Source organism: Schistocerca piceifrons, chromosome 8 (assembly GCF_021461385.2).
Source record: "Schistocerca piceifrons isolate TAMUIC-IGC-003096 chromosome 8, iqSchPice1.1, whole genome shotgun sequence".
Lineage (NCBI taxonomy): Eukaryota > Metazoa > Arthropoda > Insecta > Orthoptera > Acrididae > Schistocerca > Schistocerca piceifrons.
The window spans coordinates 24,998,038-25,024,349 of record NC_060145.1 but is presented as its reverse complement, the minus strand read 5'-3'; positions in this window follow the sequence as shown (position 1 = coordinate 25,024,349).

Genomic DNA, 26,312 nt, shown 5'->3' with positions numbered 1-26,312 from the left:
AGCTTCTTTGTACATGTGAGTAACTTTTGGTAATAGTACAGTTCTCAGTGTTCAAAACACACTACGTTTGGTTGACTACAAAATCCACTTATTGGTCCTCTGCTGCTGTGTCAGTTCCACATTTGCAATTATGTACTTACTTCATCGAAGTGTATTTATGCTGAGCTATAAATAATGTTTCACGTCTATCATTATGTTACTTAATTATGTTGCTAGTGTATGTACTTAAGTAATACTCACTCCATTAACATTTAAAGCACAGGATAGCACATTTATTTCGTATCTATAGTGTATTGCAGCTGATCAGTTTGCTCACGTGGCAATCCATTTCCACTCGATCGGACGCTGAAACCACAGGTAGTCTCCCTCGACCTACCACTAAAGTGCATTAAGTAATTATGGCCAAGCGTAATGCTAAATTCCTTAAACCTATAGGACACCATGAGCTGCTCTGTCTCATCTAACAATAAGGGTACCTATGGTCGCATTCACGCCTCCAACTCATAACCTCAATACGTGTAGGTGTATCCTGTCACACACTACACTAAAATAATGGCCAGCTCCAACCTTATAAATACTTAGGGACGTGTCCTTCACGTCTCAACCACGAACACTGTTCAATTCTATTACACTGCCATTCCTTGCTACACAAGTTGAGTTTATTCTTACAACTTATCTGCATATTTTTCATAACACTAAGCAATCTCTTAATTAGTTAGCTCTAATGCGTACACTAGGTTTCACTGCCACTTCCGATCCGGCTTGTACACTAATTTGTACATCTTTTTAAAATATTATTGTGGGACCATTTCCAATAAAACAACAACTTTGTACTTGTGAGACCTGAGTTTCTCCTGGCGTATACAACTTTCAAATAACTTCCGGGAATTCAGCCAGGTAACACTTTCAGCGACCGCCGATATTTCGGCGGGAGAACACCCCGCCATTTTCAAGGCAAACTGCAACGGACAGGCGGCGTACATGCAAATTTAATACCTCGGTTCTCGGACCCAAGCAGGAAAGATAACACACACACACTGAACACTAGTGCCACCAAAGATGGCCAAAGTCAGAGCTATCGATAGTGAGACTATGAATTCGCAGGTGAGGTAGCATTGAGTCTGTCCCTCTGTTTCTTGACAAGGGAGAGAGCCGGATTCCAAACAGAGTTTAAACAGAAACCTCCATCCCTGTTAACAAGGTTGCTCGCTAATTTAATCTCAACTGCCTCCCTAATAACACTGTTCCAATAGCTAGACGTGCATGCCAATATCTCGGTGGTATTATATAACATGGGGTGACCAGTATCCAAGCAATGTTCGGCAATAGCAGATCTATTTGGCTGCTGTAATCGTGTGTGCCGTTTATGCTCAGTACATCTGTCCTCCACGGTCCTGATAGTTTGACCAATACGTATATGCCATGCTGACGCCGAGACTTTGCCAGCTGAGCTGTCCCATCTTGAAGTTACATTTCGTCAAAATGGTTATAGTGATAGACAGATTGAACTTGCGTTGCGCTATCGACCAACTGTACATCGGGTGATTGATGATAATTCTGAGTCAACACCTAAGTCTACTGCCTTTTTGCCTTACGTAGGAAACACGTCCAATAAGATCGGTCGTATTTTACGGAAATACGATGTGAAATATGTTTTCCGACCTCCATCTAAAATTAGAGCACTTTTGAGTTCCGTTAAGGATGATCTTGGACTGCGTAAGGCGGGTGTATATCGTGTCCCTTGTAGCTGCGGCATGGCATATATTGGTCAAACTATCAGGACCGTGGAGGACAGATGTACTGAGCATAAACGGCACACACGATTACAGCAGCCAAATAGATCTGCTATTGCCGAACATTGCTTGGATACTGGTCACCCCATGTTATATAATAACACCGAGATATTGGTATGCACGTCCAGCTATTGGGACAGTGTCATTAGGGAGGCAGTTGAGATTAAATTAGCGAGCAACCTTGTTAACAGGGATGGAGGTTTCTGTTTAAACTCTGTTTGGAATCCGGCTCTCTCCCTTGTCAAGAAACAGAGGGACAGACTCAATGCTACCTCACCTGCGAATTCATAGTCTCACTATCGATAGCTCTGACTTTGGCCATCTTTGGTGGCACTAGTGTTCAGTGTGTGTGTGTTATCTTTCCTGCTTGGGTCCGAGAACCGAGGTATTAAATTTGCATGTACGCCGCCTGTCCGTTGCAGTTTGCCTTGAAAATGGCGGGGTGTTCTCCCGCCGAAATATCGGCGGTCGCTGAAAGTGTTACCTGGCTGAATTCCCGGAAGTTATTTGAAACTTTGTAATTATAATATTACCAGGGTTCTTACTTGTTACTCAAATACATTTGTATCTTAATTACGTCATACTTCTCTGTTGTTTATGTCACAGTTAGGTTTGTCACAGTAGGTTTTTTTTTTCACTAATCGGTGGATAGAATGGTTACAGAACTCATGGCTTGATAACCATAACGGAAAATTTTTGTATTACAAAGAAGGAGTCGAAACTTTTTGTAGATAGGAAAGATGAAGAATGAGTGAGACCTGAAATGGAAAGAAGATCTCACACAGCTGGGACTGCACAGCTGCCACACTGTGTAGAGGTTACAGAACAACCTCCTCCCTACAGAATTCATTAGTTTACTATTGGCTTGATAACCATAACGGAAAAATTAATGTGTTGGAAAGAAGAAGCCGAAATTTTGGTGGATAGTAAAGATGAAGAGTACGTGAGACCTGAAACGGGAAGAAGATCTCACATAGCTGGGACTGCACAGCTGACACACTGTGTAGAGGTTACAGAACAACCTCCTCCCTACAGCATTCATTAGCTTAATGCTGGCTTGACAGTCATAACGGAAGATTTTAGTATTTGAGAGTAAGAGTCGAAATTTTGGTGGATAGGAAAGATGAAGAGTAAGTGAGACCTGAAATGGAAAGAAGATCTCACACAGCTGGGACTGTACAGCTGCCACACTGTGTAGAGGTTACAGAACAACCTCCTCCCTACAGCATTCATTAGCTTAATGCTGGCTTGACAGTCATAACGGAAGATTTTAATATTTGAGAGTAAGAGTCGAAATTTTGGTGGATAGGAAAGATGAAGAGTAAGTGAGACCTGAAATGGAAAGAAGATCTCACACAGCTGGGACTGCACAGCTGCCACACTGTGTAGAGGTTACAGAACAACCTCCTCCCTACAGAATTCATTAGTTTATTATTGGCTTGATAACCATAACGGAAAAATTAATGTGTTGGAAAGAAGAAGCCGAAATTTTGGTGGATAGTAAAGATGAAGAGTAAGTGAGACCTGAAATGGGAAGAAGATCTCACATAGCTGGCACTGCACAGCTGACACACTGTGTAGACGTTACAGAACAACCTCCTCCCTACAGCATTCATTAGCTTAATGCTGGCTTGACAGTCATAACGGAAGATTTTAGTATTTGAGAGTAAGAGTCGAAATTTTGGTGGATAGGAAAGATGAAGAATGAGTGAGACCTGAAATGGAAAGAAGATCTCACACAGCTGGGACGGTACAGCTGCCACACTGTGTAGAGGTTGCAGAACAACCTCCTCCCTACAGCATTCATTCATAACCTTTGACCACGCCAGGTCGATTTGAAAATACCTTATGATGCCTTTTTAAAACCTGTCTCAGTTCTTCCTTTTGATTAGCTGAAATTTTAACGATTTCCTGCAATTTAGCTTCTATTTTGTCCAAAATAATTGCTTCATCTTCTTCTGTGTTTAGCTTACTTGTACTAAGATTAACACCTTCGTCCCAGTATCTCCTATTTTTCAGAACTCGTATAGGCAGCTCCCAAGTTTCATCATTAGTTACTACACGTTTATCACTAATCACTAAAGGTATTGTAATTACTCCGGTTATTGGCAAGACCATTTTTAACTGGCTTCTTTCAAAGTCAACAACACTCTGATATTTTGACAAGAAATCTATGCCAATTAAAACCTCAATACTGAGATTGTTTACAATTAAACATGGATGATCAATTAAATTACCATTAATGTTAAAGAGCAGCAAAGCTTCTTGCTTTACCGTTTTTGACACCTTGCCAGTAGCACCAATTATTCTTAGTCCTGATACCCTCATTACTGTAAGCTTGTCTTTACCAGGTGATGCATCAAAGAAGGACTGAGATATCGCACTCACCTCACTTCCACTGTCTAAGAGACAACGTACATTGATACCCAACATATTCACTATTATTATAGGGTGGCTTATTCTAGGTTGTACGGGTGGTTCCTCAAATTCATCCAATAGTTCCTTTTGGATTTGTCTCCAACTAAAGTGATCGACATCTGTCTTCATTACATTTAGGTCCAAGTGTGTAAGGGTTTCCTGAATTACATTTTCAGCTGTCTTTTCCAGTCGGTCTATTAATTTCAAATCGAAACAACGCACGACTTCATTACACTTAGTTTGCTGAACATGACCCAAATTACTGTAGTCTGAGCGATTCTGCACCCCCAGACCGGGCATAATACTAGTTACAGCTAAACCACTTTTACTAGTATCGTCGGGTTCCTTCTCAAGTGACAACTGGTCACAGCTACTGTGTTCATCGACCCCCAACAGGTTACCCTCTACATTCTCACTTACCTCGTGTCCTAAATCTATTAGTACAGTATCAACATCCTGCACAGGCACTTTAGATAAGAGCACATCATCCTCATCGTAAATATAAGCATGAATTTCTTCTGCTTCTTCACCTGACAATTCAGTATTTTGTAGCTCTTCCCTACCGTTACACTGCTGCGCCTTCTCTTTCTCTTCCCACTTAGAAAGCGTCTCTGACACGGTATCTATCAAATACTGTGAGTGATCTAATATTTCTGCTGTATTCTTAGATGCTACCGACCGTTCATCCACATGTTCAGTCTGAGTATTCTGATCTGTCTCACCAATTCTCGTAACTACTGGCTTAGGAAAAGTAGCCGCCTGGTGAGCGCCAGTGTCCTCATAGATGGGAACTAGTTTTCCTGCCTCGGCCTACTACTGTTTCCTTTATTTCCATTACAGTTAACTGGCACAGCATTGCTTTCCGCAATGTTGTTTACCTGCATAATTTTGTTTGGAACAATATTACTATCATTTGGATGCCATTGTTGGTTCTGATAATTATTTCTCCAATTCCTACCTCTCTTAGAATGGCGAACTCCCACTGTTCTGATGTTTATATTGCCATTCTGCTCGTTCTTAAAATTACTACTATTGTTATTAGCATTTCTGTTATTACGTGCTTGCTCCTCATTGGCAGCAACACGTTCTACACGTTCCAAATACTCAATGAAACGATCCAGATTGTCTCTAGGGGTAGATATAATTCTAGTTTGCCAATACCATGGCAGTTTGGCTTCAAGACCTAGTATTATTATTTCAGGTTTTAGCTTTTCGGCCAAATGTGACAAACGTGAAATCCATGACCTAGCAAACTCTTTAATAGATTCCTTGCCTGCATTGAAGCGTTTTCCACTCCAAAATTCTCTCAACACTTCATTTTGCTTATTACTAGACCAATACTCATTAATGAAAGCTGTTTTAAACTCCGCTAATGTTTTACACTTCAACATAACATCAGCTGACCAACGCATGGCGTCACCTGCTAAATGGCTTCTAATAAATGAGATTTTCTCTCGTTCAGACCAAGTTGGTGGAATCACATCTTCAAAATCGTTCCAGAAATCTAGCGGGTGGATATTTTTATCTGGATCGAACCGCAAGAACTGCCGACACCCGATAAAAGCGGCGTTTGCAGCTACAACTTGTTGTATACCACCATTACCAGAAGTTACTGAAGCTACTTTATTCTCAATGTTAGCAATGTTAGTACTAATATTTTCTACTCTCATTTCAACATTATCTACTCTTTGCACAATATGAGTAGTATCAGTTTTGATTGCGTCTACTTCTGCTTGACATATGTTTACTTTTATATTAACATCTTTAAACCTATCGGAGCACAATTCAGATTCCGCCTCGATCTTTTCTGTTAACTTGTGCTCCAGCTTCGCATCTTCCATTTGGAAGTCTTTGCGAACCTCAGCAACTTCGGATTTTACTGTTTTATACATTTCAGAAAGTTGTTGAGCAACCTTTTTCTTAATATCCTCATGATAGTAATCAATTTTATAATTCAAACTGTCCAGATCCTCTTTCAACTTATTGCAACCAGCCTTGAAAGTATCGTCCATTACCTCCAATCATTTATTAAAATTAGTTTGGCTGGCCACAATCTCATACTTTAATTCAGCATTATTGGATTCTAATTTACTGTCCATTGCCTCAAACCGTTTATTAAAATTTGTTTGGCTGGCCACAATTTCAGACTTTAATTCAGCTGTCATTCTAGCATTACTGGCTGACATTTTTGCATTACTGGCAGCTATTGCTTGTAATATAACATTTAAATCAATAGCCCCAGTGTCTTTGGGTTGCTCACTAGCTGGCTTTTTATCACACTCAGGTGACAAAAAATTAGCTCCAACACCAGAATCATCAAAACTAAATGAAACTTCTGTTTGATCAGTCATATCTAACTTCTCCTGTTTAAACTCTACCACCTCTGATGACTGTTTCGTTTTTAATTCATCAGATAAACTATCATTCAATAAATTAACAATTTCTGCTTTCTGCTTTACTACAGGGGTCTCTATTATTGAATCATTGCCACTTTTTACACTACTGTCAGGAGACAATACTTCATATTTCACGTTAATATTACTATTTTCATGCATATTTACACTTGAACCGTTGTCTGGATTTACATTTCCTTCAACAGACATAGGTTCTAATATAAGTTTAACCTCGGTTTCTTCTGGCAGTTCCATTTCCGACAGTCTTTTAGTGCAGGTTAGTAAAATTTTTAACAGCTTTTTACTCAACTTAGTTCCTTCTGCACGACGTATGGCGTTGCCGGCGCGGTGTACCGGGATTACTGATGCGACGCAGCACGCTGAACTGCAGACGGCACTCCGACGGCTGTTGTATGTTTGCGTTGCCCGCAACTGCAGGCGCGGCTCTGGCTGCTCCGGCGGATGACTGCGGTGCGGCGAAACTGGCTTCTCGCGATGCCGGCAGCGCCGCTAGACTCGGTGCCAGCTCCGTCAATCCAGATGCGTTGTTAATCCAATTGCGTCGTCCACATGGACACGTAACACTATCACTGTTTTATTACTCAGTTGCGTGTCGCATTTCACTCCCGAATCCGAATATTTAAAAATCACTTTCACCTTTACTCAGTTTGTTTCCCGGCCGATGCACCGAATGTGGGGCGGTGGGTGGAAAATTACTGTTGTTATATAAAATGTTTGGTTTAATGTAGAAATTATGCAATCCTTGCCGTTTTAACCATATGTGGGGCGGCTGGTTGGAATTTATTGTTTTTAAGTGTTCCTATTATTTATGCTGTTGTTTTGCCGTTCTCAACACTGGCTCTCTAACTACAATATTGGCAACCAGAAAGTGATTAGCAAAACGTGAAGCGTGTAATTAGATTTTCCTAGTGCCCACTTCATCTGAGAAACACACTTATAGCTGCAGCTTATAGCTCTGAGGAATTAAGAGATTGTCTGGGATTCATAATCAAAAACGATTTTCTAAAAATAATTCAGTATATTCTGAAAGTCACAGATAAAAAAAAAAGAATCCACACAATCTAACTAACAGAGCAGTTCAGAGTCTAATGCGCTGATGCAACTATAACTGTCCAAATTAAATGTTTAAGTGAATGCTCGCCATAATTTGATGATAATGTTCATCAAACGCCACGCTAAATAATGGTAGAATGTCTGTCCCGCGACGGCACGTGAAAATACGACATACGCAAACTGAAGATAGATAATTAAAGTCATCCCAGAATTAACACTTCGCTCGAAAATAATTTCATGGTTACGCGTATCCCGAGTAACTTAATACGGCATCCGAGGCTGTTTATAGCAATGATACCGACGCGACGCGACTCCCGATGCGGATGGCGTGCTATTCAGCGTCTGGAGAGAACTGGGGCCTTTCTTCCTCGCGCAGCGTTCTTATATATAAAGCCGCGGTGCGGACGGCTAAGGGAACGCCTGATCAAATCGGCTCTCCCGACTAGCCGCTGGGCTAGTAATGCACCACATTAAGTTACTGAATAAATCATAGCTTCTTTTGCTGATGGCGGATGAAGCTCTCGATTTAAATGTGCATTCAGCACACAGGTAAGTAATCATAATAACAGTTTGACGTGGCTAAATTAAATATTTTGGGCGAGAGAATTAATTTAATTACACTGGACGCAGTAGACGAGCTCTGAACTTGCCCTTTGGAGATACGCTATCGCTATAGTTTTATAGTTATTCAAATGAAACTTCTCACATCTTTATGGTTATAACGGATCTCCATTCTACTTAAATATAAACATCCTAGCCTTATTTATTAGCCTACTTAATCTATCTTGCTTCCTTAATTTTTAAGACAAAAACCAGAAAATTATGAATTTCAACTAAAATTTTAATTTGTGAGATCCAAAGTACTGTTTCTATTAAATTATTATGGAAAAGGAATCTAAATATAAATTTTTAAGTGTCTAGCTCTTTTCTGTTGCGCCAATGATTTTTACAGAAAAACGTCCAAGTTTCGAAAATGGTTAAAGTTATCGAACTGATATTCAACACATATTAATTTAGTATTACTCCTGACATGCTAGAACCGTTTCAGGTTATTCACTTGATTTTTAAAGTATTGCGCAACATTTATGACGTCAGAGCTAGTTACAGTGGACTGGCTGGCACACAATGGAAAGACTGATGTGAATTTACTACAGCGTGAGTAGGCTGCTTCCCTACTCGTCGTCTTTTGTGGTTATCAAATAGAGTATTTCCAACTACCATGAAATTTTCATTGTAGTATTCCTACAATCTTTGCCCTCTCTCTTTTCTTTCTCCCAGTCCAAATTTTCAGAAAGCTTTTCGTTCTTGTCCTTCACCAACTACCGCATTCCAATCATCTATTATACTATTATAACAATACATGCATTTCTTTTTTCTCTCTCTCTGCTAAGTTTTCTATCTTCTCATAACATTCTTCTACCTCTTCATCTGAATGATTACTTGTTGGCATATAGACCTAGATGACAACTAAGTCTTTCTTTTTCCCTTTCAGTCTCATCATCATTATTCTTCAATTAACATATTCAACCTTGATAACCTTATCCTTCAGTCTTTTATCTATCAAAATTCCAATCCCATCCATTCCATCTTTATCTTCTCCTGAATGGTACAATCGGAAGTCGGCACTTTCTAGTTCTCCACAACCACCCTATCTCACCTCACGCATTCCGAGTACATCCAATTTGTTTCTTGGCATTTTCTAATTTCCCATCCTGGAAAAGGATTAAAACATTCCAAGCCCAAACCACAATAAGTCTTCCTTCTTCTCCTTCCTTCCTTTTCTATTTGTCCTAATCTCTGGAGTCCTCGTTGTATTCCCCTCCCAGAGATCCAATTGAGGGGAAGCTTTACCTCCGGAATATTGTGCAAAGAGGTCCATCCCATGAACGTCTATGGAAGTAATTTCAGTGGTGGTTTCCGTTGCCCTACACTGTCCTTCACATCCTGTCGGCTCGCTGACACAGTTTCCCGCTGGGGTTGGTTAACCAACCTTCCACTGGGTTGCTCAGATTAGCAGGGGCATCACGTGTAGATGGGATTGTAGAGAATTGAGGTGAGAGAGGCTAAGTGAACTCTCTTGTTGAGTTCTTATATTCGCTTCTCACCCCCATTTTTAGCCAGAGTCGCAAGGTTGCAGCAGCGACTCCCACAGGTCATCCCAGTACAAGTATAGGTGGTAAAGCAGTGGAGTCATGAGGCATTTAATTCAGTACATTCTGAAATAAGCGTAAGTATCTGTCCCAATACTGATGCTTCCTGTTACAATAAAGTCTGCAAAGCTTATTGACTTCTTTCATAACGCGTTCAGACGAGTTACAATGTGGACTGTACAATGAAATAAAAACAGGTTTGACTTCACGAATCCGAAGCGTGAGTGACCAAGTAGCAGATCAGAATTGTGATCCGTTATCTGAAACGATCTTGTGAACGTGTCCAACTTCATGTAAGAAATTTTCAGCAAAGGCGTTCGATACACAACGTCCAGTGGCTTTACGTAACGCTGTGAAAGAAACAAATTTTGAAGTAAGTTCAACAGGAACGAAAACGTACGAAAATCCATTCAATGTTTTAACAAGGAGTACCAGAAAATTAACTGCAGCTAATTCTTTTAATCTAGTAGGAATAATAAGAAACAATGGAGCACGATGTGAGATGGTAGACGGTTTAGCTTTTTGACAAAGTTTGCAAATAGACAGAACTCTCCTAATTCTCTTTTCCATGTTGTTAAAATAACAAGTCGTCCGAAGTTCAAATGGTTCAAATGGCTCTGAGCACTATGGGACTTAACTTCTGTGGTCATCAGTCCCCTAGAACTTAGAACTACTTAAACCTAACTAACCTAAGGACATCACACAACACCCAGTCATTACGAGGTAGAGAAAATCCCTGACCCCGCCGGGACTCGAACCCGGGAACCCGGGCGTGGGAAGCGAGAACGCTACCGCACGACCACGAGCTGTGGACGAAGTGAATGTACCTGATGACAAAATCGTCAGGAATACAAAGTACCCATAGCTTGTCGTCAACAGTGCAACGTTTGAAGACTATGTCATTTTTGATAATAATGACGAATTTGTGTGTGCGTCTTTTCATGGCATTTACTTTTCATATCTTGCAGGAGTAGGTTTAATAATGAATAAAAAAATAGGAGTGCGGGTTAGCTACTACAAACAGTGTAGTGAACGCCTTATTGTGGCCAAGATAGAAAAAAAATGGGCAAATGGCTCTGAGCACTATGGGACTCAACTTCTGAGGTCATTAGTCCCCAAGAACTTAGAACTAGTTAAACCTAACTAACCTAAGGACGTCACACACATCCATGCCCGAGGCAGGATTCGAACCTGCGACCGTAGCGGTCTCGCGGTTCCAGACTGCAGCGCCAGAACCGCACGGCCACTTCGGCCGGCGCCAAGATAGACACAAAGCCCATGCCTACTACAGTAGTACTAGTTTATATGCCAACTAGCTCTGCAGATGATGAAGAAATAGATGAAATGTATGACGAGATAAAATAAATTATTCAGGTAGTGAAGGGAGACGAAAATTTAATAGTCATGGGTGACTGGAATTCGTCAGTAGGAAAAGGGAGAGAAGAAAACATAGTAGGTGAATATGGATTGGGGAGAAGAAATGAAAGAGGAAGCCGCCTTGTAGAATTTTGCACAGAGCATAACTTAATCATAGCTAACACTTGGTTCAAGAATCATAAAAGAAGGTTGTATACCTGGAAGATTCCTGGAGATACTAAAAGGTATCAGATAGATTATATAATGGTAAGGCAGAGATTTAGGAACCAGGTTTTAAATTGTAAGACATTTCCTGGGGCAGATGTGGATTCTGACCACAATCTATTGGTTATGAACTGCAGATTGAAACTGAAGAAACTGCAAAAAGGTGGGAATTTAAGGAGATGGAACCTGGATAAACTGAAAGAACCAGAGGTTGTAGAGAGTTTCAGGGAGAGCATAAGGGAACAATTGACAGGAATGGGGGAAAGAAATACAGTACAAGAAGAATGGGTAGCTCTGAGGGATGAAGTAGTGAAGGCAGCAGACGATCAAGTAGGTAAAAAGACGAGGGCTAATAGAAATCCTTGGGTAACAGAAGAAATATTGAATTTAATTGATGAAAGGAGAAAATATGAAAATGCAGTAAATGAAGTAGGCAAAAAGGAATACAAACGTCTCAAAAATGATATCGACAGGAAGCGCAAAATGGCTAAGCAGGGATGGCTAGAGGACAAATGTAAGGATGTAGAGGCTTGTCTCACTAGGGGTAAGATAGATACTGCCTACAGGAAAATTAAAGAGACCTTTGGAGAGAAGAGAACCACTTTTATAAATATCAAGAGCTCAGATGGCAACCCAGTTCTAAGCAAAGAAGGGAAGGCAGAAAGGTGGAAGGAGTATATAGAGGGTTTATACAAGGGCGATGTACTTGAGGACAATATTATGGAAATGGAAGAGGATGTAGATGAAGACGAAATGGGAGATAAGATACTGCGTGAAGAGTTTGACAGAGCACTGAAAGACCTGAGTCGAAACAAGGCCCCGGGAGTTGACAACATTCCATTAGAACTACTGATGGCCTCGGGAGAGCCAGTCATGACAAAACTCTACCATCTGGTGAGCACGATGTATGAGACAGGCGAAATACCCTCAGACTTCAAGAAGAATATACACTCCTGGAAATTGAAATAAGAACACCGTGAATTCATTGTCCCAGGAAGGGGAAACTTTATTGACACATTCCTGGGGTCAGATACATCACATGATCACACTGACAGAACCACAGGCACATAGACACAGGCAACAGAGCATGCACAATGTCGGCACTAGTACAGTGTATATCCACCTTTCGCAGCAATGCAGGCTGCTATTCTCCCATGGAGACGATCGTAGAGATGCTGGATGTAGTCCTGTGGAACGGCTTGCCATGCCATTTCCACCTGGCGCCTCAGTTGGACCAGCGTTCGTGCTGGACGTGCAGACCGCGTGAGACGACGCTTCATCCAGTCCCAAACATGCTCAATGGGGGACAGATCCGGAGATCTTGCTGGCCAGGGTAGTTGACTTACACCTTCTAGAGCACGTTGGGTGGCACGGGATACATGCGGACGTGCATTGTCCTGTTGGAACAGCAAGTTCCCTTGCCGGTCTAGGAATGGTAGAACGATGGGTTCGATGACGGTTTGGATGTACCGTGCACTATTCAGTGTCCCCTCGACGATCACCAGTGGTGTACGGCCAGTGTAGGAGATCGCTCCCCACACCATGATGCCGGGTGTTGGCCCTGTGTGCCTCGGTCGTATGCAGTCCTGATTGTGGCGCTCACCTGCACGGCGCCAAACACGCATACGACCATCATTGGCACCAAGGCACAAGCGACTCTCATCGCTGAAGACGACTCGTCTCCATTCGTCCCTCCATTCACGCCTGTCGCGACACCACTGGAGGCGGGCTGCACGATGTTGGGGCGTGAGCGGAAGACGGCCTAACGGTGTGCGGGACCGTAGCCCAGCTTCATGGAGACGGTTGCGAATGGTCCTCGCCGATACCCCAGGAGCAACAGTGTCCCTAATTTGCTGGGAAGTGGCGGTGCGGTCCCCTACGGCACTGCGTAGGATCCTACGGTCTTGGCGTGCATCCGTGCGTCGCTGCGGTCCGGTCCCAGGTCGACGGGCACGTGCACCTTCCGCCGACCACTGGCGACAACATCGATGTACTGTGGAGACCTCACGCCCCACGTGTTGAGCAATTCGGCGCTACGTCCACCCGGCCTCCCGCATGCCCACTATACGCCTCGCTCAAAGTCCGTCAACTGCACATACGGTTCACGTCCACGCTGTCGCGGCATGCTACCAGTGTTAAAGACTGCGATGGAGCTCCGTATGCCACGGCAAACTGGCTGACACTGACGGCGGCGGTGCACAAATGCTGCGCAGCTAGCGCCATTCGACGGCCAACACCGCGGTTCCTGGTGTGTCCGCTGTGCCGTGCGTGTGATCATTGCTTGTACAGCCCTCTCGCAGTGTCCGGAGCAAGTATGGTGGGTCTGACACACCGGTGTCAATGTGTTCTTTTTTCCATTTCCAGGAGTGTAATAATTCCAATCCCAAAGAAAGCAGGTGTTGACACATGTGAAAATTACCGAACTATCAGTTTAATAAGTCACAGCTGCAAAATACTAACGCGAATTCTTTACAGACGAATGGAAAAACTGGTAGAAGCCGACCTCGGGGAAGATCAGTTTGGATTCCGTAGAAATGTTGGAACACGTGAGGCAATACTAACCTTACGACTTATCTTAGAAGAAAGATTAAGGAAAGGTAAAACAACGTTTTTAGCATTTGTAGACTTAGAGAAAGCTTTTGACAATGTTAACTGGAATACTCTCTTTCAAATTCTGAAGGTGGCAGGGGTAAAATACAGGGAGCGAAAGGCTATTTACAATTTGTACAGAAACCAGATGGCAGTTATAAGAGTCGAGGGGCATGAAAGGGAAGCAGTGGTTGGGAAAGGAGTGAGACAGGGTTGTAGCCTCTCCCCGATGTTATTCAATCTGTATATTGAGCAAGCAGTAAAGGAAACAAAAGAAAAATTCGGAGAAGAAGTAAAAACTTTGAGGTTCGCCGATGATATTGTGATTCTGTCAGAGACAGCAAAGGACGTGGAAGAGCAGTTGAACGGAATGGACAGTGTCTTGAAAGGAGGGTATAAGATGAACATCAACAAAAGCAAAACGAGGATAATGGAATGTAGTCAAATTAAATCGGGTGATGCTGAGGGAATTAGATTAGGAAATGAGACACTTAAAGTAGTAAAGGAGTTTTGGTATTTAGGGAGTAAAATAACTGATGATGGTCGAAGTAGAGAGGATATAAAATGTAGACTGGCAATGGCAAGGAAAGCGTTTCTGAAGAAGAGAAATTTGTTAACATCGAGTATAGATTTAAATGTCAGGAAGTCGTTTCTGAAAGTATTTGTATGGAGTGTAGCCATGTATGGAAGTGAAACATGGACGATAAATAGTTTGGACAAGAAGAGAATAGAAGCTTTCGAAATGTGGTGCTACAGAAGAATGCTGAAGATTAGATGAGTAGATCACATAACTAATGAGGAAGTATTGAATAGGATTGGGGAGAAGAGAAGTTTGTGGCACAACTTGACCAGAAGAAGGGATCGGTTGGTAGGACATGTTCTGAGGCATCAAGGGATTACAAATTTAGCTTTGGAGGGCAGCGTGGAGGGTAAAAATCGTAGAGGGAGACCAAGAGATGAATACACTAAGCTGATTCAGAAGGGTGTAGGTTGCAGTAGGTACTGGGAGATGAAGAAGCTTGCACAGGATAGAGTAGCATGGAGAGCTGCATCAAACCAGTCTCAGGACTGAAGACCACAACAACAACATCTTTCCAAATCAGGTCCTTGTCTTGCTCATAAGCAATGGCCTTTAAAGATGCAGTGACGAAGTTTTCAAAAGCTACATTTAGAATGTAAAGAATACTCAAATTTTTCTCAAGGTTAGCTTCTGTGTTGCTTTTTTCAAGGCCGGCCGGTGAATGTCACAGTGCGTCCGCATCCATGTTTTCCGTTCCAGGAATGTAGACTATTGTGAAGCGGAATTCTTGCAAAAATAATGCCCAACGTTTCAGCTTGTCATGATTTATTTTTGATGACATAAGAAATTGCAGAGCTCGATGATCACTATATACTTTTACATGTTTGCCAGAAAGAAAAACGAAATTTGTCAAATGCCCTCGTCAAACATAGATTGTATTTCCGTTCTAACACGGTCCCTATGATGTGCCGTATGGTCTGACGCAAAACTTTATATGCTCACGAATACGAAATTTGTACTGAAATCCTTTAATTTTTCCTGTTTCGTGAGTAAAAACTGTGTCTTCATGCCGTGAAAAAATTGGCTGAAAATGCTCAGAAATTTGTGTTTTTACGTCTTCAGAAATATTTTCATATTTCGATTAGATTTTGGTATCTCAGTGGTTAAATCTTCGCGTGTTTCTTCAAGTGTTTGTTTAGTTTCGTCAATTGTGTCTACCTTTTGAAGTTGTTGCTGTGTTTGTTTCTGATTTAGTTCCACTATGTCTAACGTTTGAAGCTTTTTGTCTGTTGGTTCAAATTTTTGACTAAATATCAATAACAATGCATTAGTGACTGAAATATGTTCCTTTGTGTTTTTCGTCAGTGCATTTGCATCGGCAATATTCGTATTTTAAAAGCAAAGAGTGTGTTTTGACTTAATTGAGAAAAGTGTATTGATGCAAAACCTGAATCTACGTATTTGCAAGACTTTGTTCTGTTATTTCGCGTTCCTGAGGCGAACTGTTAACGGCCGATCCCTGTTCACTGATTGTTTCAATTTCTACCGCTTTGTTTACTGTCTGGTCCATGTCCCTATGCACTACTATCAAATTATTGTCTTGAACAATTGTCAATCCGTTACTAGATGGTGCTAACAAGGTACGCTCGTCGTCACTGTCATTTCTCAATTTGCTTTGCAGCTTAGTGTTACACTTTTCACTCGCCATGATTATTACACTGTTATACACAATAACACAAAAAAAAACAATTTGAAAAGCAAAAATTAAAAACAAACGCTAAAATAGCACTGAAAAAGTAACTATGTAATTAGTTGCAAAAGCGACTGCCAGATACTTACCGCAAATACACATGCATGTCACGACTACTTTGCTCGTGACAATACAGTACAAAAATAAGAAACTACAACTACAAAGGATATTCCATACATATAATTACACGCTAGCAGTAAACAATAACTAATTTCTAATCATGCACTAATTATTCAAACTATAAGGAAATCAGAAGATTACAGTGAAGTATCCACGGCTAAGGGTCGACAGGTGAAACAACCTCTTTAATTTTTTTTAAATTAAAGATTGACCTACAAAATTTTCCCTGAGAAAGACAACTCAAACTGAACCTATTCATTTATTACCCACAATATATAAGCCCAACGCAATCTGACTGCCATATATTGACAATATGACTTCCGATAATCAACACGAAGAACGGCCGCCAACCAAGAAATCCTATCAATAATACAAATAAGAAAAATATGAAATAAAGGAATATGAAACTACCTCGAACTCTGTGAATTGCCTAAACCCATTTCAGTCAAGAATCCCTATAGTGCAAACCCCATTCTTTTTCGTAAGTCACTTAGGTCACAGAAAATCTTCATAACACGAACTACAGCAATTACGGAAAGTAGCAACTACAGCCAGCTAAATAAAAAGATTCTAACTGCTATAGACTCTAACTACTAGGAGGCATATGGTTAGCGAAAGAAAGATTTTGTTGATGAGCTACAATGTATTTAGAAAATTTAACCTTATTCATGTGACATCCAGTTCCAAAAATTATATAGTTGTCAATAATTCCTCTGCCCAAACATTATCAACTAAACATCCATCATCACAATTTTCCTTGCGTATTTTCTTACAAATACATCATTTCATCTCACTTTACCATGCATGTCCTACCAACACAGAGGCTCCGCTAAGAATATCACGTCCATACACTTCCCTATCCACTCTCTAACTACCAATCCGTCCAACCACAGAATCTCTTGCAGAGGGCGCAGAGCTTTGGGAACGATATTAACACAGTCTCTAGCGCTGCCAACTTTCAAACAGGCTATTTACAATATGATACAGAAGCACTTTAACAATTGTTAAGCACTCAATTGGCTGTACCAATAGAGAAATTTTTATACGTTATGTCCTTCATATTATTTAAAAAATAATGAGAAGTTTTAGATTTAAAACCATCCGATCCACCTTACATTTCAAGGCGGTTGGTTACTCTGTTCTATTAATGAAATAAATAAGTAATACAATTCGCTAAGGACCAAGAAGATAAGAAAAATTAGGACTCATAAAGAGGCATATACACAGTCGTTTTCCCTCGCTCTGTAGGCGAGTGGAACAGGAAAGAAAATGAGTGGTAGTGGTTGAAGGTTCCCTCCGCCAAGCATAGTATGAGGGCTTGCGGTGTGTGCATGTAGATGCAGACGTTACGAAGGGATGTACTGAGGCAAAGTGTCGCAGGAAATCAGGAAGAAAATATTTTTTTGGTATGTTTATTCATGCTTATGTTGCACATTTCTTTCATTAATTTGTATACTGACACAAATTTTTTGTTCTCCTTTCGTCAGTGACATATAGGTTGACGTTAAAGTTTGCATAAACCAGTATCACTTGGAAACTGAGGGCGACACAAAAATTCTGAGAATTTCACTCTGCAGCGGAGTGTGCGCTGTGAAACTTCCTGGAAGATTAAAACTGTGTGCTGGACCGAGACTCGAATTCGGGACGTTTGCCTTTCGCGGGCAAGTGCTTTGCCATCTGAGCTACCCAAGCACGACTCACGCCCCGTCCTCACAGCTTCACGTCTGCCAGTACCTCGACTCCTACCTTCCAAACTTTACAGAAGCTCTCCTGAGAACCTGGTCCCGAGTTCGAGTCTTGGTCCGGCACTCGGTTTTAATCTGCCGGGAAGTTTCACAAAAATTCTGAGATTGGATCTACATTCAGGGACGAATTATCTTCCGGAAACGACGTGTTTTGGTTTTGTGGCGGATTAGGTATTATAAATGCAAAATGGCTCTGAGCACTATGCGACTTAACTTCTGAGGTCATCAGTCGCCTAGAACTTAGAACTAACTAAACCTAACTAACCTAAGGACATCACACACATCCATGCCCGAGGCAGGATTCGAACCTGCGACCGTAGCGGTCACGCGGTTCCAGACTGAAGCGCCTAGAACCGTACGGCGACAACGGCCGGCTTATAAATGCAGCAAACAGGAGAAAAGACAAGCAGAATAAAAGGTAAGTGCAACTAACGAGTAATATATTGTAACTACACAATTTGCGAAGTGTAGTAGATAAACGAACTTGTTATTTTACACAAGGCAACTACGGTATCCGAACTGCAGTTCGTTAAATTTCTCTAACAGGTTGCTCTACACGGAGAATGAAAAATAGTAAAATAAAAAAATTTCATTTCATTATATAGTGTTTGCACATCTCGCCTTCATTCCGCTTGCCAGACACCCCTCTCGTGAAATCCGTGGAATGCGACCGACGTGGCGTAACGTGTCGCAGAAGGCAAAGTACTGGGGGTATTTTTTATTTCTCGTTCGATCTTCCAGATACATTTTACAAAGAACAGATAAGATTAATATGAATCACAATAAACGTTTGGAACTTACAATGTGGAAACAAATTATATCAGTTATTACATTACATTTATGTCAGGGAAACTACATTATTACATTAAATGGAACAAAAATCACATAAATTGAAGACAATTAATTACACAGTAACATTAAGATTGTGGAGCCATTTCCTGGCATTGTCCGTTAACTTGTGGAGCGACATCAGAGAGCCGACTCTGAAACCATGAATGTTACAAACCAGAAAATGGTCCATTGTTTGTACCTCGCCACAGTCACAACACGAATCGTCTGTAAAGCCCCATTTGGTTGTTTGCTATCTGCATCGTCCAACTCCCGTGCGGAACCTGTTTGGAGCCGACCAGTGTTTCCTGTCGAGATTGAAGCCTTCAACCCCTTTGGTTGGGTCGTGGATTAGGTGATGGTTTTCCACGACGCCTCTTCTCAGACCCTGCCATGCATTCTTCCATTCAGCATCGAGACCCTCTGTGGCCAATGTTCTGCTCGAGACCATAGGTTTCCTGTACTTGAGTCTCGTGGTTCCTCCCATGTCGGCATGTATGGGTAGCCTTGGGTTGGCTTCAATATTTTTCTACTATGTCCTGGGTTGCTTTCTCTCTATGTATGGACGCAGGAACGATGTTTGCCAGCACCGGAAGCCACTCAACGGGAGTTGGCCTGAGAGTGCCGGTGACGGTGGCATTTAGCTGTACATCCACTTTTTTGGCGTGCGGGCTTCTGCTCCAGACTGGGGCACGGTATTCTGCAGCGCTATACACCAGTGCCAGTGCAGCAGTTCGTAGGGTGGCAGCATCACAGCCCCAAGTGGTGCCTGCCAGTCTGTTGAGCAGGTTATTTCTCGTCGCACGAAGTAATGGCCGCTATCAACAGGGGATCTCAAGTTGATTCCGTATTTCTAGATTTCCGGAAAGCTTTTGACACCGTTCCTCACAAGCGACTTCTAATCAAGCTGCGGGCCTATAGGGTATAGTCTCAGTTGTGCGACTGGATTCGTGGTTTCCTGTCAGGAAGGTCGCAGTTCGTAGTAATAGACGGCAAATCATCGAGTAAAACTGAAGTGATATTAGGTGTTCCCCAGCGAAGCGTCCTGGGACCTCTGCTGTTCCTGATCTGTATAAATGACCTGGGTGACAAGCTGAGCAGTTCTCTTAGGTTGTTCGCAGATGATGCTGTAATTTACCGTCTAGTAAGGTCATCCGAAGACCAGTATCAGTTGCAAAGCGATTTAGAAAAGATTGCTGTATGGTGTGGCAGGTGGCAGTTGACGCTAAATAACGAAAAGTGTGAGGTGATCGACATGAGTTCCAAAAGAAATCCGTTGGAATTCGATTACTCGACAAATAGTACAATTCTCAAGGCTGTCAATTCAACTAAGTACCTGGGTGCTAAAATTACGAACAACTTCAGTTGGAAAGACCACACAGAAAATATTGTGGGGTAGGCGGGCCAAAGGTTGCGTTTCATTGGCAGGACACTTAGAAGATGCAACAAGTCCACTAAAGAGACAGCTTACACTACACTCGTTCGTCCTCTGTTAGATATTGCTGCGCGGTGTGGGATCCTTACTAGGTGGGATTGACGGAGGACATCGGAAGGGTGCAAAAAGGGGCAGCTCGTTTTGTATTATGACGTAATAGGGGAGAGAGTGTGGCAGATATGATACGCGAGTTGGGATGGAAGTCATTAAAGCAAAGACGTTTTTCGTCGCGGCGAGATCTATTTACGAAATTTCAGTCACCAACTTTCTCTTCCGAACGCGAAAATATTTTGTTGAGCCCAGCCTACATAGGTAGGAATGATCATCAAAATAAAATAAGAGAAATCAGAGCTCGAACAGAAAGGTTTAGGTGTTCGTTTTTCCCGCGCGCTGTTCGGCGGTAGACTGGTAGAGAGATAGTATGATTGTGGTTCGATGAACCCTCTGCCAAGCACTTAAATGTGAATTGCAGAGTAATCATGTAAATGTAGATGTAGACAAGGCAACTACGGTATCGGAACTGCAATTCCTTAAATTTCTCGAACAGCTTGCTCTACACGGAGAATGAAAAATAGTAAAATAAAAAATGTTCAAATGGCTCTGAGCACTGTGGGACTCAACTGCTATGGTCATAAGTCCCCTAGAACTTAGAACTACTTAAACCTAACTAACCTAAGGACAGCACACACATCCATGCCCGAGGCAGGATTCGAACCTGCGACCACAGCAGTCGCACGGTTCCGGACTGCGCGCCTAGAACCGCGAGACCACCGCGGCCGGCAGTAAAATAAAAAAAATCCATTTCATTATATACTGTTTGCACGTCTCGCCTTCATTCTCACCTCTCGTGAGATCCGTGGAATGCGACCGACGTCGTGTAACGTGTCGCAGAAGGCAAAGTACTGGGGGTAGGGAGGGAGGTAGTAACTAGTAGGAGAGTGCGGTAGTAGGTTGCGGAAGTGGCGCAGAAGACGCGGAGTGTGGCCGTCACGGTCTCCACTTCCGTCAGTGGGCGGGCGAACAGCCCCGTGAGTAGGTCGGGCAAAGTGTCCGTGCCGCACCACTCCACGGGAAGCCGGCGTCGTTGAGCGCGGCGACACGTCCGCTGCGGCACGCGGCCACCGCCAAAGGCAGCGGCGCCCGCAGATAAGGCGAGGTCGGGCCGAGCCGTCCAGCGCGCGGCTGGGCCGTGCCCGGCGTACCGAGCACAGGCCGACGGCGAGCGCACTGCCACTCGGACCTGCCTCGTTACGGCGTTTCGTGTTCATACAGCCTCTACTCTACCGCCATTGTTGTTGGGTCTTCAGTCCACAGACTCGTTCGATGCAGCTCTCCGTGCTACTCTATCCTCTGCAAGATACTTCATCTCCGAGTAACCACTGCAACTTACATCCCTCTGGATCTGCTTACTGTATTCATCACCTGGCCTTCAAATGGTCCAAATGGCTCTGAGCACTGTGGGACTTAACATACTAGAACTACTTAAACCTAACTAACCTAAGGACATCACACACATCCATGCCCGAGGCAGGAGTCGAACCGTCCGCAGCTCGTGGTCTCGCGGTAGCGTTCTCGCTCACCGAGCACGGGCTCCCGGGTTCGATTCCCGGCGGGGTCAGGGATTTTCACCTACCTCGAAATGACTGGGTGTTTGTGTTGTCCTCACCATTTCATTATCATTCCTGAAAGTGGCGAGTTTGGACTGAGAAAAGGTTGGCAATTTGTACGGACGCTGATAACCGCGAAGTTGAGCGCCCCACAAACCAAACATCATCATCATCATCATCATCATCAGGATTCGAACCTGCGAACGTAGCGGTCGCGCGGTTCCATACTGAAACGCCTAAACCGCTCGGCCACAGCGGCCGGCACCTGGCCTTCCTCCACGATATTTACTCTCCACACTTCGTCCAATACTCACAATACTCAACTGGCTGGCCGTCGCTTGATGCCCCAGAATGTGTCCTACAAACCGATCCCTTCTTCTACTCAAGTTGTGCCACAAATTTCTATTATTCTCAGTTCTATCCAGTACCTCCTCATTAGCTACTTGAACTACCAATCCAATCATCAGCATTCTTCTGTAGCACCACATTTCAAAAGCGTCTATTCTCTGCTTGTCGAAACTATTTATCGTCCATGTTTCACTTTCATACATGGCTACACTCCATACAAATACTTTCAGAAACGACTTCCTGACACTTAAATCTATACTCGATCATATCAAATTTGTCTTCTTCAGAAACGCTTTCCTTGCCATAGACAGTCTAGATTTTATATCCTCTACTTCGACCATCATCTGTTATTTTCCTCCCCAAATAGCGCAACTCACCTACTACTTTAAGTGTCTTACTTACTAATCTGATTCCCTCAGCATCACCTGATGTAATTGGACTGCATTCCATTATCCTACACTACTGGCCATTAAAATTGCTGCACCGCGAAGATGACGTGCTACAGACGCGAAATTTAACCGACAGGAAGAAGATGCTGTGATATGCAAATGATTAGCTTTTCAGAGCATTCACACAAGGTTGGCGCCGGTGGCGACACCTACAACGTACTGACATGAGGGAAGTTTCCAACCGATTTCTCATATACAAACAGCAGTTGACCGGCGTTGCCTGGTGTAACGTTGTTGTGATGCCTCGTGTAAGGAGGAGAAATGCGTACCATCACGTTTCCGACTTTGATAAAGGACGGATTGTAGCCTATCGCGATTGCGGTTTATCGTATCGCGACATTGCTGCTCGCGTTCGTCGAGATCCAATGACTGTTAGCAGAATGTGGAATCGGTGGGTTCAGGAGGGTAATACGGAACGCCGTGCTGCATCCCAACGGCCTCGTATCACTAGCAGTCGATATGACAGGCATCTTATCCGTATGGCTGTAACGGATCGTGCAGCCACGTCTCGATCCCTGAGTCACCAGATGGGGACGTTTGCAATACAACAACCATCTGCTCGAACACTTCGACGACGTTTGCAGCAGCATGGACTATCAGCTCGGAGACCATGGCTGCGGTTACCTTTGACGCTGCGCCTGCGATAGTTTACTCAACGACGAACCTGGGTGCACGAATGGCAAAACGTCATTTTTTCAGATGAATCCACGTTCTATTTACAGCATCATGATGGTCGCATCCGTGTTTGGCGACATCGCGGTGAACGCACATTGGAAGCGTGTATTCGTCATCGCCATACTGGCGTATCACCGGGCGTGATGGTATGGGGTGCCATTGGTTACACATTTCTGCAGGATAATGGACGACCACATGTTGCAGGTCCTGTACGGGCCTTTCTGGACACAGAAAATGTTCGACTGCTGCCCTGGCCAGTACATTCTCCAGATCTCTCACCAATTGAAAACGTCTGCTCAATGGTGGCCGAGCAACTGGCTCGTCATAATACGCCAGTCACTACTCTTGATGAATTGTGGTATCGTGTTGAAGCTGCATGGGCAGCAGTACCTGTACACGCCATCCAAGCTCTGTTTGACTCAATGCCCAGGCATGTCAAGGCCGTTATTACGGCCAGAGGTGGTTGTTCTGGGTGCTGATTTCTCAGGATCTATGCACCCAAATTCCGTGAAAATGTAATCATATGTCAGTTCTAGTGTAATATATTTATCATCTGCATTTCTTCTTAGTGTAGCAATTTTAATGGCCAGTAGTGTAATTATCTTCCATATTTCACTCCCATACATTGATACATTCCATACAAATACATTCAGAAAAGACTTCCTGACACTTAAGTCTATACGCGATGGTAACAAATTTGTCTTCTTCAGAAACGCTTTCCTTGCCATAGACAGTCTAGATTTTATATCCTCTTTACTTTGACCATCATCTGTTATTTTGCTCCCCAGATAGCAAAACTCATCTACTATTTTAAGTGTCTCATTTCCTAATCTGATTCCCTCAGCATCACCTGATTTCATTGGACTACATTCCGTTATCCTCGATTGCTTCTGTTGATGTTCACGTTATATCCTCCTTTCAAGTCATTGTCCATTTCCTGTTCGTCCTATGATTTTGCTTCCTGATACCACCCTGTCTCAAACAAAGCTGAAACACTATTGCAGACATTGAATGCTGTTGTTGTTGTCAGTGGGGATAGGCCTCCCGATACAACCTTACTGTTGCCATTTGCCTTTCCGTAAGTAAACACCGTGTGCGGCAAGCTCTCAATTCGAGTACGAAACCACTGCATGCACCTCTGTATCACATCCACTACAACATGAGTCAGGAAGAGAAGTGAATCGACACGACATTACCAATTGCTATGGCAGGAGATGACGGTAGGGCATGACGTATGCGGAATAGTATCACCCTCGAGGAGGAAACCATACACCTGTAACTGTGGATGCGTGGTACAGCGCGTATTAGACCGCATTCCCGGTAACTATGTACGATTGAATTACTCTCTAGCATGGAAACCATGCATTCCCGACGTAAGTTCATTAGAACTTTTTTGTTCCGTATCCTCCCATTGATCAGTCCCTAGAGTTTGTACACAGTGGAAAAAGTCGCCCTGTATACGTAAAAATTTTTCGAAAAGTGCTGTAGATTTATTTTTATCTTTAATATATATTCACAGATTGTCTTACAATTTCATTGACATTGTGTAGCTTTCGAGACGTTATCCACTCTGTAACAACAGTAGGAGAAAACATGACATGACGATGAAATGCAGTTACTAAATGTATATTAATTATTAAAATAAAATACAGAAATTAATGATATGCTGCAGAACTCGCTGTTAGCCAATAAATGCAAGCCGCTGTGACCCAGTGAACACAGAAATAGCGTGCCTCTTTTTGTCGCAGGAAGATAGGTGACATTGCTCTGTGTTCAGTTTCCGTTTGACGCAGCACTTGGTATTTCCTCATGATGGAGGTGGAATAAACAAGTACACACTCGTTGCGTTTGTATTCGATAAAATTTGTAAGTTTGAAGTGTGGACTACACTATGAAACTTACTCCAGATACGACCTCTCCTCCAACGGGGACATTTCCAATGTGTACTTTGAATCAATTAATTTTCGTGTTACAGTCTCAAAAAACACTGTCTCGTTAAGGGCCATCTGATCACGACAATCAGTCAGTTCGCCTTGTCAGTGCTACTAAACAGCACCAAGGTGGTATACCCATCTTCCGTAGTAACAGTAAGTCACGACTAGCCTCACACTCGTGCATGCTTCAGTAAGAGCGAACGAGTGGAGCAGTATGAAGCGACCGCAGCTCCACAGGTCTCAGACTCTGTAACTACGCGGAACACAGCGGGAACGAAGGCAACATGATGGTATTCATTTAACAGTGGCGCCTTGATTTTCGAAGTATGCAGCTCGCAACATTAGACTCGGTTTCTGACCTATAATGAACATACAGGTCCTTTAAGAGAATAGGTGCTCGTTAAAACTATGACGTTACCTGAGAAACAAATAGGCGGAGTTAGGGATTTATTCACCCCCACCCTGAAATACCTTGGCCTCACCCTTGACCGACACCTCACCTGGACCCCCCATCTCCTGACCATCCAGCAGAAAGCCCATTCCCGCCTCCGCCTGCTGAAACTCCTGTCCGGCTGGACATGGGGATTGCATCCTTCTACCATCCTCCACACCTACAAATCCCTCATCCGTCCTATCCTCTGTTATGCCAGCATTGCCTGGATCTCTGCCCTCCAAATTCTTGAACGCCATGCGCTCCGCCTTGCCTTCCGTATCCGCCTTCCTTCCCCCACACGGCTCCTGTATGAACTGATCCCCTTCCCCCACCTCCTCCTGTTCCTCCAACATCTCCGCATCCTTTACGTTGTTCACAGGGTTGATCCCCCCCACCCTCTGGTTTCCTCCTTCCTCTCCGCCCCCCTCCCGTTGCCGCGCCTCTATCGCTGTATCCCTCCCTCTCTCCAC